This window comes from Nelumbo lutea, chromosome 1, assembly GCF_056320005.1.
Source record: "Nelumbo lutea isolate HS-2025 chromosome 1, American lotus-T2T, whole genome shotgun sequence".
NCBI classification, from domain to species: Eukaryota; Viridiplantae; Streptophyta; class Magnoliopsida; order Proteales; family Nelumbonaceae; genus Nelumbo; species Nelumbo lutea.
In genome coordinates, this window is record NC_142684.1 from 4,316,683 (window position 1) to 4,322,682 (window position 6,000).

General features: G+C 38.3%; 1 pseudogene; it reads right to left on the minus strand.

Annotated features, from left to right (window-relative positions):
• Window positions 1–3,365: 3,365 nt before the first annotated feature.
• LOC148873257 (protein MOTHER of FT and TFL1 pseudogene) lies at window positions 3,366–3,906 on the minus strand (annotated as a pseudogene).
• Window positions 3,907–6,000: the final 2,094 nt, after the last annotated feature.

Here is a 6,000-nt window from a genome sequence, read left to right on the forward strand (position 1 = left end):
TACAACTGAAGGGATGAGAGATCCATCCCATGGATGCCCAAAGATTGCGGAATAAGGGGCGAATTCCAAAATTTTTCTCTCCCTTCAACTGGGAATCACATTCCCTATTTAAAAATCATATTTTCAAGGATCATTTTTGAAACTTAAACTGAATCAGATCTGAACCAAAAGGAATAGGAGAGAATTATACCTGATACAGAGAAGTAATATCTCCCAACGAAGGTGTTCACGCCCAAGGAAGGATCCAAAGATTGCTCCCACTGAAGATGGCGCAGTGCAGGATGGAGCAGAATCAGTAGTGTTTTCCCCAAGAACTCTGTCATTCGCAAGAATTAGTAGAAAGGTATGTGAGCACAGCTTCCTTTCAATCCTATCTCAAAGAACTGATGTCAAGATCCAATCTTGACTTCTCCCACAATTGGAGATAGAACTGGCAAACAGGGCGGCAAGAACAGGGAGGCGACAAGAGAGTATTCGCAGGATGCAGAATTCTCTCTTCTTGATTTCAGCACTAAAGAGGATCTGATGTATGTCTCCTAAAGGCTGCCGCCCCCTCCTTCTTTTTGTTAACTTAAAAGATGGTATTAAGCTTGGGGACAAGAAGAACAAAGGATAAAATAAGGGTGTGAAAGGCTTTGATATCTCCTTTGTTAGAGTTGGGATTAAGAGACCCACCATCAATTTCTACCAGAGAGGAGCTGATATGGTAGAAGACGTTAGATATACTAGTCATATGGTCTAATGCACCAAAATCAATAATTCAATGGATTTTATGATTATCTGAAATAATAGCATGATTTGTAGAAACACGAGTACCTAAGTGAGCAAAATGCATATGATGAGGTGTTGCCTAAGGGGTTGGATGTTGCAATAGTTGTGTCCAAGTGATTAAGTAACCTCCCATACCTTTCAAGTTCTGCTTTTACTACTACTAACTATTCCATGATTGATTTTTCTTCACTTTCTTTATTTCCACCTTCAAGCACGATAACAACATTTGCATTCTCATGCTTCCCTTTCTAACCATTCTTCTTAAAATTGTTGTTATTGTTGTTCCAAGACCTGTATGGAAGAAGATTTGGATGAAGTTTCCAATAAGTGTTCTTATTATGCTTTGGTTTCTTGCAGTATTCACATATCACTTCTTCTCAATCAGCTTTTTCGGCTTTATTCCAACATGTACAAAGTGTTATGAAGGTGGTTCCTGTAGTTGTACTTGCCACCTACTCTCTTCACTTCTGACCATAAAATATGCTTGAATAAGGGTGATTTCGTCTCTACATATTTGGTGCTCTCCCATACAACTATCTCCAATAACATCAATCTCCTGTCACAAAGACTTCCAATATGGAGTAGTAAATTGCTACACTCTTTTCCCCTATCTCATATTGTTTACATTAACCTATAGGCTCTCACAACATTTATTCACTTACTTGCTCTTTGCTCTTGTCCCACATTAACACTTTAACTAACTTAACTATCAGAGTTCTTCCCCCCCCCCCCCTCCCAGGACTACACCCTTGGGCCTCTAATGTGTTTTTTGTTCACAAGTGGAATTCTTAGACAAATCACCTCAAAAGTTCATGGATTACGCCTACTACAATCCTTGATAGCATCAAATATATTGATACATGCTATGTTCTTTTTGAAGAAAAGATTGAAGGTAAAATTCAAACAAATAATTAAACATTAATCAATTTGTTTTTCTTGGTTTACAAGAGATTAAGGTTTTTAATTGGAAACAGTACATTTATAAGAGACAATTTTGAAGTGTTTTTCACATATGGTCTATTATCCTTTAATTTGTTGAGATGATATATCAATTAATGTTTCAATGAATCTACAATAACAAAATGCAACAATTAGTTCATTTTCCTTTTTATTTTTTTAGGAAATAAAAAATTAGAAGATTGGGAAAAAACCACTAGCAAAAAAGAAACATAGAAGAGAAAACGTTGGCAGTGCCTATCAAAGAAATTAAAGGTTTTTAAAACCGAATCGAACAATGAACCAGTCAGGGGTCTGGTTCCTGGGCCAAATGGTCTGATTGTTTGAACCGAATGAATGGTTCGTTTTGACAAAACATACAAAATAAATAAATAAAAAACAGCCAAAACCGCTAAACTGTTTGGCTGCCCGGGTCAACGGTTTGCTAACTAAATCAACAGTTTTGAGGTAAAATGGAATCATTCACCTAACCTGACCGGTTCCCAGTTTTCCAGTCCACTCCGGTTTTGAAAACCATGAAGACATTGATATAATAGTTAATCTATTGAAGTATACAAAAGAGTCAAATCTACTGCAATATATCAATTAATGTGCCAACTGATGACCATTTGAAAGGAGTCTTTATCTAGTCAATGATTTTCTTGAATTCTCATGGAGTCCTCATCCACATCGAAAATCTAGCAAGAATGAGAAAAAGAAAATACGTAACAAATAGAAGGTACAATGCAAAATATAGAACAAAAGAAATTAATTGTTGCCGATATAGCGGTTGAAGAAACTACTAATGGCGGAAGCTAAAAGGCAATGGAAATGGATATCAGTGACTATCCGACCATTGAAAATAGAGAAAACAGCATTAGTTTTTGGTGAATTAAAAATAAATAAATAGATTAAATACTTAAAATACCCCACACCCCTATGGTTTAGCAAATGGATAATAATTTACCCTACTATTTGAAGATTTGCTTAAAGTACCCTTAGGTTTTGACAATGGACATTGCCATTAAACATTAACGGAAAAAAAACGATCGAAATGTTAAATTTAATTTTTATCTTTCATTATTTCTCAAATTTATAAGAGAGTCTAAGGAAAGAGAGGCCCACCTATATATATATATATAATCAACATAGTTCACGCTCACCCTCCCATCTTATAGTAGAAGCACTCGTTAGAAAAACACAACGAAACTGAAGACTTGGAGTGATGATGGGTTGAATAAGCTTCTTCTAGCCAGGATGGGGTTTTCTCTTGATGACTGCCAACAGAAATTGTAGTACATGCAGTCATGAACTTGAAATGAAAAGTAGTCCTACACACCTCACTGTCATGGTGAGGCGATTGAAGAGGAGTGGGAGTTGACACCAGAACTATTGTCTCGCCTCTTAGCTTTGCCATGGTCGACAATAATTTTTTTTTTAATTAACATCGAAAGCTATGTTATATATTATTGTTGTTATGTAATGGACAAACTCAACATTTTCGATTCGCATGCTAGCTGGATAGGGTGATACATCATACATGTATACGAGAAAACCGCATGCATGAGACTCAAAGCCCCCACCGGTACCTTAGCAAAGCAACACCATTCTGTATGCCCTTTGCTATCTCTCTTCAGAGCTTCTCGTTTGCAGTCTCTTCAGAGTTTCTGGGCATTGAAGTAAGCAGTTACAACTGACAGGCCGAGGCCAGGTTGCTTTGCAAATTCCCTAGTGTTAAAGTCTGCACAAATAGCTGGTTGTTGGACTGAGTCCTTTACTAGATTCTTCTGCCTGAACAGCATCAGGATGTACCTATGTATTCCCATCGGCGGCTGAGGGCTCATGTAGGGAAGGTATCTCCTTGCCTCTAATAGAGTTTGTGCCAGTACTGCGCCGGGAATATCAACGATGATCCAGTGAACCCATTCATGCACGCACAGTGGACTCGCTTGGGGTGGGTGCATTATCTGGGTCTGTCATCACTAGAGTATAGAGCTCACCATTTGGGCCAGAGACAACTTTAGGGTGATTGATAGCCATAGAAGGCTTAATTTCACAACCGTTGGTGTTGGTGTTGGTGTTGGTGATATCATCTGTTTCGAAGTAAACAGATTTGGTGATAGTAGGAACAAACATATTGACAACATCAACTATGACTTGGCCCACAGTAAGTGGATCAATTGCAGTAGCCACAGACATGGCGGTAGGGAGAAGAGAGAGCAACTGCCTCCGCAATGAAGACATTGGGTGGTAATTTATCCCAATTCATCTAAAGTTCTTTCATTGGTAATATTGTCATTGGGTTTTGTTTTGAAATTTTGAAGAACAATAGAGGGCAAATTTGACCATAAAATTATAGTTTTGAAATTAAGAAAAATTATATACATCACATGCAAAATGATTGTAACATTGCTCTAATGATAAGGGGGGATTTTGTCCATTATCAGAAAACTTAAGGGTGTTTTAAGTAATTCCTCAAAGATTAGTTATTGTTCATTTTTTAAACTACTGTGGTAATTTAAGTATTTAACCTTAAATAAATCTATACTATCTATAAAAGAGCGAATGCCCTTTTTTCTGGATTTTCATTGAACGTTTTATATCCCTCTTGTCTAAACATACAATGGGTATAAAGAGGGCATATATGTCATTTACTCTCATTTTAGAAACTGCCCACTTGTAACTATCCAGAAATTATCCACTTATAACTGTTTAGAAACTATCCACGAATTATAAATAGTTTTGTCTTAGAGATACTGTCACTTGCAAATGCGCATACGTGTTTACTAGTAAATAACAAAGGTGTCAACAATTACCATCCATTACCTATGGTTCACTAGCACCTTTTTTCCAATGGCAGCAATCTGGTAGTTCACTTGCGGTCCCCCAACTCCCCTCTATCCTTTTTCCAATGACAACAATAATGGTAGGATTCCATGTCAAGCGTTCCTCACTCATCTCGCCACTCCGAATCTACTAGTTATTTATACGGTAAATTTCTTAAACTATCCATACTATTTGAAAATTGACTAATGCTACCCCTACTGTTTCTAACAATTGATTAATACTTCCCTTACCCTTAACACCCCTTAATTTCCTGTTAATAAAAAGATAAAAGGACTATTTAACCCTTTAGATCTGTTTCTCTTACAACCCTTATTTTTCTCTCTCCTCTTATTTTTCCTCATTGGCTTTTCCCTCTTTCTCTCTCCTTTTTCCCATCGTTGTTGGGTTCACGAACAGAGTAACAGAACAAGAGAGCTTCAGCAACCGTCGAATGTTGCAGTGATCATCGGCTTTCGGAGAGCTTCAGCAAGATGAATAGGGGAGATTCGTTGCTGCTCTCTATCGCTTGGTCTAACCAATACACACAAGAGAAAAAAAAGGAAGGGGAGATGCGCCAGTGGTTGCCGTTGTTGCCAATGACAGTCATCCATGTTTTTAGTGAGCATGTTGCCGAAACCGCCATTTTGGGTACGTTGCCAAAACCACCACTATTGATGAACGGAAGGGAAGAACGGAGAGAAGAAAAAGCTTGCAGTGGTGGTTGAAGAAATTGTTGTCTGCCTTCTCATCCACTACACAAGCCACCTACCTTGAGGAGAAAAACAATCTCAAATCTGGGTTCAGATAAGAAACAAGACAAGGAGGTGACTTGCAAGTTGAAGAAATCACAAGTAGCAGCAACGACAACCACCATTGTCTCTCTAAATCCCTTTTTAGTTTGCCCTCTCTAAATCCCGTAGCTGGTGAAAGGGGACTGTTCATTGTCCCCTTCCTCTCGATGTGGCGACCAAACACCAACACCCCCTTCACTCTCTGTTTTGATAAGGACAATTTGAAAAGCTGCTAACTGAAGATATGGGCAAACTGAAGAAGCTATCAGATTCGAATGGACGACCTCCATTTTTCTATCAATGGGCTTCAACAGTTGGGTTTTGAGTGATATATTGAGATTGGCTTGAACATAGGTCAAATCCCATTCTAGATTGGTGTGAACTCCACTATCGTCAATCTCTCTAGTGGCGTTGCTTATGCATCAATGGCTTCCATTGTTGGATCAACAAGAGCTTGGAGTTGGGCCATGATTTGCAAGGTTCGAAACTAACGGCGATTTAGCATTGGCGGAGACGGTCAAAGGAGGATAGAGAGAGGTCGGAGGAGGAATGGGACGAGGGTAACATTGGGTTTTTAAAAAATTTAATTGTCACATGGTGTCACGTGTATACGGGTTTTGACGAAATATTAATGGATACTAACCGTAAGGGTAGAGCTAGATAATTGTCAGAAATA